We start from the raw sequence: 11,913 nt of genomic DNA on the forward strand, positions 1-11,913 counted from the left end.
AATCTGCAGCAGATCCTGTATGTGTGATTGCAGCAATCTGCAGCAGATCCCGTATGTGTGATTGCATCAATCTGCAGCAGATCCTGTATGTGTGATTGCATCAATCTGCAGCAGATCCTGTATGTGTGATTGTATCAATCTGCATCAGATCCCGTATGTGTGATTGCAGCAATCTGCAGCAGATCCTGTATGTGTGATTGCATCAATCTGCAGCAGATCCCATATTTGTGATTGCATCAATCTGCAGCAGATCCTGTATGTGTCGTTGCATCAATCTGCAGCAGATCCCATATGTGCAATTGCATCCTTGAATTAAAAATTATACAAATGTTTGTAAAATTTTCTTACAGTGTCCCTCTTTGGCCGTCCAAAAATTTGGGAGGTATGCCACTGTGCTCACTGCGATGGCAACCTTTTGCTGGTTGCTGCTGTGGCTTTACATGCAGGGTCCTCCACACACACTGGCTGACTTAATCTTTACCCTTTTACAGTGTGCACAATATTTGCGCTGATGTGACCACAGTTTTATACAGGCAGTAATACCAGGAACCTTACATTATTTCAAACCCTCTTTAATCCAACAGAGCAAAACAATTGACAACAAATACAAAGTACAAATACATGTACATACTGTACATATTTGAGAACAATAAATACATTGAAAGCACAAATTCAGGAGATGTTTGGAGTTGCTGTGTAACACCCCAATGACTCCAGGTGCATCACTGACAAGTGTACTGAACACATTTCAATATCTAAAATCATATTACTCAGACACACATATCACAGTCATGTATATAATGAGTATTAAATGACCCTTCATCACACTGCCAGTATACAGTATGGGGGCTAACTACAGAGGACCCTACAGTATAAGAGACTATCAACAGTGGGACATACAGTATGGAAAGACACTAGACTAGAAGGAGGGCTTTACATTGTATTTGGAGACATCTTTCAGCATTGTAAGGGTTAACCATTTTGCTGGGAATAGATGGTATGTAGGAGATTTCCCAGAGCAAGGTCTCATTTGCCTCTGTGTAGCAATAGTCTGCCATAGGTCGAGGGTTATAAACTGTGCCATGGTTGTTTTTAGGGTAGAGATTGTTTCTGACCCAGTAATAGGGGGCTCATTGATAGATATTTTACCCATGATCCTCTTGCTATAGGACATAAATATGCATACCGTACTGTACCTGTGTCACTATGTTCCCTCGTCCAGCAATAGATGGATTGTCATAGTCGTACATACCAGTTGAGTGAAGTATATCACCAGGAGCCCTTAGAGTTCTGTACTAATTGGATACATCCCCCTTAAAGGGAACCAATCCTACTAAACACTGTTATAGCTCTAAAAATGTCCCTATATCTCCCCCAGCACTATTTAAGGACATATAAGTAAATGTTGCGAGCGTTACATATATGTCTCGAAAAACTTCTTTGTAAAACTTACCCATCTAGTCATGTGGGCGTTCTGGAGTTCCTAAGTAGTCACAGCTGGTGGGAAATCTTGCCAGCAATCATGCCTCCCTGGCAGTGTGGTGCCCACGTGTGGACGACCGTTCACTTGCCAGATGGTGGTGAGTGACGCCACTATGGTTTGTCGAGATTTAACGTAGCCAGGCGGTAAATTGTAGCGACATTAGTGCCAGTGGGGAACACAGGTGTGGAGGCACACCTGCTTTTATTTTAAGGTGACTGGCTATATCCTTTCCCCTGTGGACGGTGACCTGCCGGGCTGTGAGGGGTTCCCTTTGGTACTTATCACGGTGGTCTGAAGTGGAACTGTGACCCACCCGGACTATCGTTACCTCCAACCACACAAAGGGGAGATGACCCAAGGATGAAGTAGTGACCATGTAGGTGCCGGAACAATAATCACTGAATTCTGTTGTCGTAAATAAAATCTTCTTTACTGTGAGAATACTTTGTACAATTGCTGATCATAGGCTGTAGACGGTAGACGTGACAGAACAGAATCTGCGCTAAGAACTAAGCTGACTTGGTTGTGTGCTGAGAAGTAGAGTGAGCTGAGAACAGTAGAGAGAAGTTTGTGCTGCAAACTCAGAGTAGTGGAGAGGAGTTTGTGCTGAATGTCCCAACCCAGGGTAAAAGTGTGCTCTGCCAGAACTTTATAAGAAGAAGAAGAAGTAGAATACTGAAGGATACTTGAAAATAGAAGTATACTTGTGCCCGTGTTTTGACCTTTGTTGTTGCTATACCACCTGTTGCCCTACAGTGTTGGGTGACCCGTCCTGTTAGGGTGACACAAGCCCCAGACCTTGTTACCTAAGTTGAGCATGGGGCCAAGTTTACCTGGTTACACCCGCGCTGCGAGATAGAGTATGTGGGTTTGTAACAACTTTGCTCTACCTGGATTAGTTCCTCTTGTTTCAGGATACTGTCCTGCACTTTTAAAGGTGTTCTCAGCGTGGGTTGAGGTGATCTCTAAATTGTCCTCTCTCAAGTAGTTTAGCACTGCATAGTTGGACCAAAGATAGCGTCTAAAGGAAAAGTGTGTCCGTCTCCCATGTCATTCATCCACTACCACACTCCTGACTCAACTACACTGGACACTGAAAACCAGGGACTACCTATTTACAGCATGTTAGGACCTAGGGAGGGCTTCTACCACTCTAAGCCCCATGACAAGTGCCGCATTGGTAACGCACTACCTAGCCCTTACAAGTAACATCTAGCACCTTCAAACGAAACAGGAAATCCTGCTCCAATCTATCTCTTAAGCGCACACTCAAAAGCAGCAGCCCCTTACAGATATAACATAGAAGATTAGAGCTTTCATCAGAATCTTGCTGTGTCTGACTCTCTCCTGCCACCTCTCCCTTCTCTCCCCATTGCCTACTATGGTCAGGCTAAATTGATGTTTAATTTGTTACAATGTAATGCCTGACTTCCATTATATATGAACTCACTGAAATGTAAAGCGTGGCAGAATATGCTAGTGCTATATAAATAAACATTATTCTTATAATTATTAATAAATCCCCTAATATCCATAACCGTATCTCTGTTTATATCTGCAGGGAAGTTTAATCACCAGACATTACAATACATGTTGTCTTAATATGACTCAGTCTCAATGTTTCTGTAGTTCACAGAGGGGAATCATAGATCTATTACAGGAATAGAGATGTAAATCTCATAGTGTTTTATAAGTTATTGTAGCTCAGATGATGAATTAGAGCCATAAGTGATGTTAATTTACAGCTCATCCAGGTGGTTTACGCTGACTATTCTTCACAACCAGCAGGGAAGAAGCTGCAGTGTATGAATATACAGTATGTGCTAATCGGTTTCCCTTAGTAGAAACTTACAAACCTTTGCTCAGCTTAACTCTGGCCTACAATTGAATGCATGTCATTCTGCTTTTTTAACCTTAGGATTGAGTTCATTGGGTTTTTCCCATCCTCTCCCACAGATTCTGCAGTAATCAAACCAAGACTTTACCATGCTGCATAAACCACATTCTGAGAAAATAGCTATGAGATAAAGATTTCTATGATAAGCCATAATTAAGGGGGTTATCCAGGATTAGAAAAAGCACAGTTACTTTCTTGCAGAAACAGCATCACCCCTGTCATCAGGCTGTGTGTGGGATAACAATTTAGCTCCATTAACTTCAATTGATCTGTGCTGCAAAGCCATGCCTAAACTGCAGACAGAAGTGGTGCAACGTCTGCTTGAAAGCAGTGATGTTTTTCTTAGTCTGGATACCTCCTTTAACCCCTTTGTGTCAGTAAGATGTATATATACTGTATGTTTCTACTGCACATACCCCGTGCAGTAGGAATGTGTATATACGTTCTCTGCACTGACAGGGTTATTTATGTGAGCGGGATAGCTGCAGAGAGAGTGATCCCACTTACATCAGTCTCCAGGGCCGCAGGTTATGATAGTCAGCTGCGATCCTGCAGCTAAGTCCCATTAACCCCTTAAACGCCGCGATCTACAGCGATTGTGGCGTTTAAGGTGCTCAGTGACAGATCAAGCATCCGTCACTGAGTGATCGGGACTCTCACAGCCGTGCTGCGGGGGTCATGATTGCATGTGTCGACAGGAGGGGGTAAGCTCCTTACCTCCATCCTGTCAGATCGGCAATCTATGTTTAGAGTCTGCTCTCAGGCAGGCTCTATATATAGATCGCCGATAACATTGATCTATGCTATGCTATGGCATAGCATAGATCAGTAAATGCAATCTAATGATTGCATCTTTTACTGTAAATAAAAGTGTTAAAAAAAGTATTAAAAAAACCCTAATAACCCCCCTCCCCAGTTTAAAAGACCCCCTTGCCCATTATAAAAATATAAGGCTATGTTCACACTACGTAAAACAACGGCCGTGGATTTCAATGCAGCCGCAAACGTAAAACTTATATCTGCCGAATCAAACTTGATTTTTATGTAAAAAATTTTCTGAGTGGTTTCTCGGGCTGGGCGCAGTATTTAAAGTAAATGACCCATTTCAGCCTACTTAAAAACATGCTAGGAAGCAAAATTAAACAACGGCCATAGTTTAACGACTAGCCCGTGCGTTCGTAATTCCACGGCCGTAGTTTCGTTCGCAAAAGTCCGGCCGGTTATTTTACGTAGTGTGAACATAGCCTAAATATACATAAATAAACATATTACATATCGTAGCGTGCGGAATTGTCCGCTCTATTAAAATATAATGTTATTGTTCCTGCATGGTGAACGACGTAAATGGAAACAAGAAAAAAATGATATATCACAAAAAAAATTAATATAGAGCAATTAAAATTTTTCTGCTACACCAATATGATATTATTAAGGGCGTGGGCATGAGGTTCTAAGCGATGCAGTGGGCAGAGGCCGTGGTTTTGGGCAGGGTGACACAGCACCCCTTGAGGAGAGAAAAGTGGCACACCGCAGGCATTCACTCCCTAGCTTATTCTCGCAACTTAAGGGGTCTCAGGGTACACCGCTATTGAAACTGCAGCAGTGTGAACAGGTGATGACATGGATAGCGGATAATGTGTTCAGTAACCTATCCACCACCCAGGGTACGCATGCTCAATCCTTAGCTGTTGAGCGTGTATGGCCTGAAGAGGAGGAATTGGTGGAGCAGGAGTCAGCCTGTTGAGGAGAAGGAATTCTTGCGTGTTGGGACCCTGGCGCACAAGGCTGACTTAATGTTAGGCTATTTTTCCGGTGACCCTCGGGTTAAATTTTTTTTTGATAACACCGATTACTGGCTGTTCACCCTCCTGGACCCTCAGTACAAGCTGAACTTTTCCATTCTCACTCCAGCCGAGGAACCAAGTATGAGAGTGAATTAATATCAACAGGTCCTGGTGCAGAAGCTGAAAGGCTGCTTTATCTACCTTGTTCACTGAGTTGTCACCACAATGCTGTGTCAGGCCTAATTTTTGGGAGGTTGAAACCTGCGTCATCTACCTTGTTCACTGAGTTCTCACCACCATTCTGTCAGGCATAATTTTTGGGAGGCTCCACGCCTGCCTCATCTAAAGGCTGGTAAATGCCACTTCATGGGCTGTTTTTCTAATATTTGATTTTAAATTTCAAAGGAAGTTGACTTCAAGTCAAGTGCTATTTTGCAGGGCTGTCAGGTTAGCTATTGTATCTCCAAGATACACGCCACAGCTAAAAAGAACAGACAGTGAAAATGGTGGATCCTAATTTAGGATCCTTGTGTTGGCCATTTCAAACCATATAATTGGTGGATGATTTGCGGGTGTCCTCTGCTGTCCTTTCATTTTGTAGCTGTTTCAAAGGCAGTAGACAGCAGCTTCGTAAAGGCCACTTTATGGCCTGTTTTTTTAATCTTCAATTTCAATTTTCAAATCAAATCAACTTCAATTCAAATGCTATTTTTCAGGGCTGTCAGGTCATCTGTTATATCTCCAAGGTACATGCCACAGCTAAAAGGAACACACAGTGAAAATGGTGGATCCTCATTTTCAATCCTTGTGTTGTCCATTTCAAACCAAACAATTTGTGGATGTAATCTTGTGGGTGTCCTCTACTGTCCTTTCATTTTGTAGCTGTTTCAAAGGCAGTAGTCAGCAGCTTGGAAAAGACCACTTTATGGCCTGTTTTTTTAATCTTCAATTTCAATTTTCAAATCGACTTCAATTCAAATGCTATTTTGCAGGGCTGTCAGGTGATCTATTGTATCTCTAAGGTACATGCCACAGCTAAAAGTAACAGACAGTGAAAATGTACAGCACTTGCCCTCTCTTAGATACTCTTTAAAGAATTAAGGCTGGGTTCACACACAGTATATTTCAGGCAGGTCCTCATTTCAGGTCCTCATTGCAACCAAAACCAGGAGTGGATTGAAAACACAGAAAGGCTATGATCACATAATGTTGTAATTGAGTGGATGGCCTTTCTGTGTTTTCAATCCACTCCTGGTTTGGGTTGCAATGAGGGCCTGACATGAGGACCAAATACTGCCTGAAATATACTGTGTGTGAACCCAGCCTAAATGTGTATTCATTCAAATTCTGGGGCCTCTTAAGAAGACTGTATTGTTACTTCTTCGTCCCTACCTCCAATGATTTTGCCTCATGCACAACTGCATGAGGGTGTGAGGCTAAATCTAGCCATAATCCAGCTATTTTTATTGGATGATTGTATTGTCCATTTCATACCATGCTATTGCTGGATACAAACTTGAATAAATAAAAAAGAAAAAATCAAACTTCAAACTTAAAATTTAAACTAATTCGAATTCAAACTCAAATTTTAATTCAAAGTCAAAATCAAATTATAATTCAAAATTCAAAAATAAATAAAAAAAAATAATTTTAAATTCGGTCGCCAGAATAGAAGCAGTAGGGAGAAGTGGTGAGTGACATGATACTGGTAAAATTAGCCCAACTGCTAAAGTAGTCAGGGGGTGTCATGCCCCAGCCCTAGTCATTATAGTAAATGAGGGATGGGGGATGCCTACAGCACCATGTAGAAAACCCTAAGATAAATATATGTAGAGGCAGGGATATAGCAATGTGAATTGCTTATACAGCTGGATTGAATTGTATGGTTTTATGTTCCTCTCCTCTCTTGTACCAAAATACCAAATCTTTCCAACTCTTAAGTCCTAAGTCTAATATGTGACAATTATTTACCTTTTTTAATTTGGACCACAGTGATTCTAAGTTGTGGCAGCCATTTCACATATTTCAACAAGAGGTTACTTAACCTTCTCCGTCCAGACATAGAATACAACCACAAAGCCAATGACTTATCTTCCTAATTAAATGGTATCCTTAGTAAACATCTCCTATTACAGCAGAGACTCGAGCAGTTATTCACTGGGACCATCCTGTGACCTATCAGGATGCTGAGAGTCATTCTAAGGGGATGCTTTGGATTTACTATATAACACTCTGTCCTTAAAGGGGTAAAGAATTATTCACAGACTAACACACATTACAAAGTTATACAACTTTGTAATGTATGTTATGTCTGTGAATGGCCCCCTCTCCCGTGTCCCACCACCCCCACCCGTGTACCCGAAAGTGTGGTGCGCTATACTCACCTGTCACGTGCCGACACCCGTCTACGATCTTCAGCGAGTGACGTCTTGTTCGGGCGGCCGGCCGGCTAACAGCTCCGACTGTCCCGAATGCCGGCCGCCCTCTGCAGCGTCCTCCGATGCTCAGCCGCGATTAGCTGAGCATAACTGTGCTCAGCCAAACGCAGCTGAGCACAGTTGTGACGCGGCGGAGGGGGACGGGCGGCAGCGACTCAGCCGTCCGTCCGAAGATGACGTTTGGCACAAGATGGCGGACGGCCCTCGACACGGATCAGGTAATGTATAATGCACCACACTTCCGGGTACACGGGTGGGGGTGGTGGGACACGGGGAACGGGGCGATTTACAGACATAACATACATTACAAAGTTGTATAACTTTGTAATGTGTGTTATTCTGTGAATAATTTCTGAGCACCGCACTACCCCTTTAACTAAAATTACAAACACAATAATGGGGTTCAAGGTAAAATGTAGGATATTCTTTTTCTATGGTTACATTTGTATTATCGTCTAGTCATTGTGTGAGTTTGTGGCATTCACATTTTAAGACTTGAGATTGGTAAGTGCTGTTTTGTGTGGGTTATAATACCAAATTTTAGAATATGTGTTTTTAGTCTGGATTGTGGGTCTAGGATGTATATAAGCTCATGTTGCTCAAGTCCAAATCATTGTTCACCTAAGTATACAATAGCATTCAACAATATCAGTCTGGCAGCAGGCAGAGGTATACTGGTTGTAATAATAACCAAAAAGAGATTCTCCGATTAGTGACAATAACTCCAGCTAACAATAACTTTTATTATATAGTCTGTTCCAAAAAAAGGCCCAGTTACAAGACAGACTACTGAAACAAACTAATGTCCATAATAAAATCTCACCATGTTTCCCCAGGGGATTTCTGAGTTCATCAGGGGACATAAATTGGGATCAAAGCAATAAAACTGTGGCACCAATCAGCTATAGAGAAATGGCTATGACAGCTGCAAAAGCAAATAGATGATAATAATTTGATTTCAATCAAGCCACTTATGGTGACCTTTTGCCCTTGACCAAAAGGTTTATATTTAAGGACAGGACAGGACCACATGTGAGCTGCCCTGCCTCTTTTACCACCTCCTTTTCAGCAACTCAATAATTCATTTCAAAGGGATTATTCAAATATATATATATATATATATATATATATATATATATATATATATATATATTACAAAAATAAAGATGGAACCCTTACCACCATTGCTTCCCCACCATTGCCAGTATTCCCAGTTGCCGATCCCTGGTATGCAGTGCTTTGCGGTTTTGTAGATGTAATGTTACAGCCAGCTCAGTCAATCAGTGGCAGAGATGTCATACTGCTGTGGCAGCTGATAGGCTGAGCATACTGGTGGCAGCTTCATATTGGTCACCCCATTTTAAGCATATCTATAAAAAATAGTTGCTAAGACAACCTCTTTAATGGTATAAAACTACAAAGAAACTCCCTATAAACTAGTTTAAAAGAATACATAAAGTCATCACACTTCATAACACCCTTTGTTACAATTTTGTGACACCTTATAATCTCGGCAAATTAACTGCTAGAAAGGGGCCCACACACTGCTCCTGCATGGGGACCTTTTAAAGCAGAGCCCGTCATTCTGATGACTACAAGTAAAAATAGAAAGAGAGAAAACTTCTAAATATTATGTTTTTCTATTGTTTTCCTGTTTCTATAATTACAAGCAGAATCATTCCCTCTAGAGGTAAGCGGTAAGAATTAAAAGCACATTTCCCATCCTAACTGCCCTCCTGTGGACCATCATGACTTCTCTTTGGATTCATCATAGGAAATGTCCATATCGTCTGCATTAAGATATCACTTTACATGCTCCTTAGGATTTGGCCTTAAAGATATACATACTTATATACTACATGGGAATAGTATAGCGCTACAAAGAGCAAATAAGGAAAAGGTGAACATAATCAATGTGTATTGAGGTCATCTGAAAGCAACTAAAACCCTTTGGAAAGCCTCTTTCTTTGCATTTTTTTTTGCCAATTTTATTTTATCTAGTGCTCAAGGTAGGTCAGACATGTGTCTTAGTTCACTTCTCTCCTGGAAGTACTTCCTGCTTACAGCACTAACACTCCTTAGTTAACCTCTCCAAGGAGTCATTATAAGTTTGTAGTGTACAGTATCATGGGGTCACACAGTGCTGAAATCACTCACATTTACACTACTAATACTGTGCTTTATTGCTCCTTTGAGGCATAGTAAGAGTTTGTATCGTGTTAATGAGCATTGTGTTTGTGGTTTGTCACCTATTGTAATTATATGCAATTAAATACGTAAATATGCTGTTTCAATTACCTTATACATATGATAATAGACAGGGCTTACTATAAAAGAGGTGATAGCAGGGTTGTAGCTAGTATAATTAGAGGTGGTTGCACATATAGGCTATGTTCACATGACTTTTTTTGTCACAAAACTTCCAAGTGAAAGGTAGTGTAATCATTGGAGGAGCGCCCTAAGCCACTGAGTGCTGTGCCTAGCACTTTAATGGTAAGTGCATGTAAAAAGTGCTTACAGGTCAATAGGGTGCACTGCCACAGAGAGGAGCCATTGGCTCCCTGTACCGCCAGTGGCTGTTGTGGCCGCAGGCAGTGTTAACCAATAGGGGTGATTAAGTACATAGAGGCGCCATTTATTGGGGAGACTGCCTACAAGGGGATACTACCAACTGGGAGCGAGGGGGATACCTACATGAGGACACTACTACTACTTGAGACCAGTGGTAATTTTGTGGTAGAATATTTGTCTCTTATATACTAGCATTATTGGTAATACTGGTCTTGGTTTACTAAATTTGCCAGCAACTAGCCTGCTGTAGTCTCCAGTAGCAGCATAGTGCTACAACCAACCAAAAGCCACAGTGCAAGGTGACCTGCACTGCAAATTATAACCTAGCATGCCAGCTAGGGATGGTCCGAACCTGCCGAGGTTCGGGTTCGTACGAACCAGAACTCTCGCCAATGATTCCCGCTGTCTTCCTGGATACAGCGGGAGGACCGTCTGGAAAACTGGGATACAGCCATAGCTATAGGCTGTATCCCAGTTTTCCAGGCGGTCCTCCCGCTGTATCCACCCACTGCACAGAGCGGGAAGACAGCGGGAATCTGATGCCGAGCGTTCGGGTTTATACGAACCTAAACCTCGGCAGGTTCGGACCATCCTTAATGCCAGCTATTCTTGCAGGTTTTGCCCACTGCTTTTAATGTTTTCAATGCACAGCTGCATGATACCTAGTGCGATTACAGCAGGTGCAAAGCAGTTAGGTGTCTGTAGTTTCTTCTGTTTTAACTACCGCTGCATGAGTGTTACTGAAAAGGGGCCCAGTAAAGTCACTATTACAGGGGGTAACATAGAGGACCAAACGAGTGTTGTCAGTGTTCGTTTGCTCCTCGTTCCCCGCTCGCTGCCACCGCCATTGTACGTGGTGGCAGCGAGCGGGTAAGTGCAGGGGAGGCCGCGGGGAGCTGCAGGGGGCCCATAGAGGATAACAGTGGTCTTCTGCCACCTCTCCTATTCCATTGAGCGACGGCAGAAGATCTCTGCTATCATAGTCATTTGTCTTTCAACATGTTGAAAGACAGAAGACAGCAACGATCACCTGACGATCGTTGCCTTCTATTACACAGGACGATTATCGGTCGTAACGGCCAATATTGGCCAAATATGGCCGATAGTTGTTCCGTGTAATAGGTCCTCAAGGTAAGTCACCCAAGGACACACTGAAACCTAGAGGTGGTCCTGTGTATCTATCTATCTATCCATCTATCTATCTAGTAGATATTTCACAGCTCTCTCTGTGGGATATCTACTATTTATATAACTCAAGTCAGGACATCTACAGCTGGACTTGACTGTGTTGCTGAATTTCTGCTATCTATCTATTTATCCTCCATGCTTCTGACATCTCATGTAAGGGCAGCACTTACAGTACAAGGTCCTGCACAGCGGCCATGTTTAGTTGTGGCAGCATCACCATGACAACCACAGACGCTGTATGTAGTGCAGTCACTGACAATTACAGAGCCGTTGTAGGACGTGTGCCGGTTGTGTTAGTGTAATGACCATATGTGTCTCTCTTTGGTCCTCCAAAAAGTTTGGAGCTATGTGCTGGGGGCAGGGCTGGACCCTGGTTTATCACATCTACATCTACCTGTGTAATCGCAAAGCCTTTTACTTAGACTTTTTACTATCGCAAAGCCTTTTACTTAGTGTCCGAACCATAAGCTACTTGCGTGGACATAAATGTGTTTGATTACCTCTGCAGTAAAGCACAATAATAGTTACTAAAGGGTTAAAACATCAGTATGA

Source organism: Dendropsophus ebraccatus, chromosome 2, assembly GCF_027789765.1.
Source record: "Dendropsophus ebraccatus isolate aDenEbr1 chromosome 2, aDenEbr1.pat, whole genome shotgun sequence".
NCBI classification, from domain to species: Eukaryota; Metazoa; Chordata; class Amphibia; order Anura; family Hylidae; genus Dendropsophus; species Dendropsophus ebraccatus.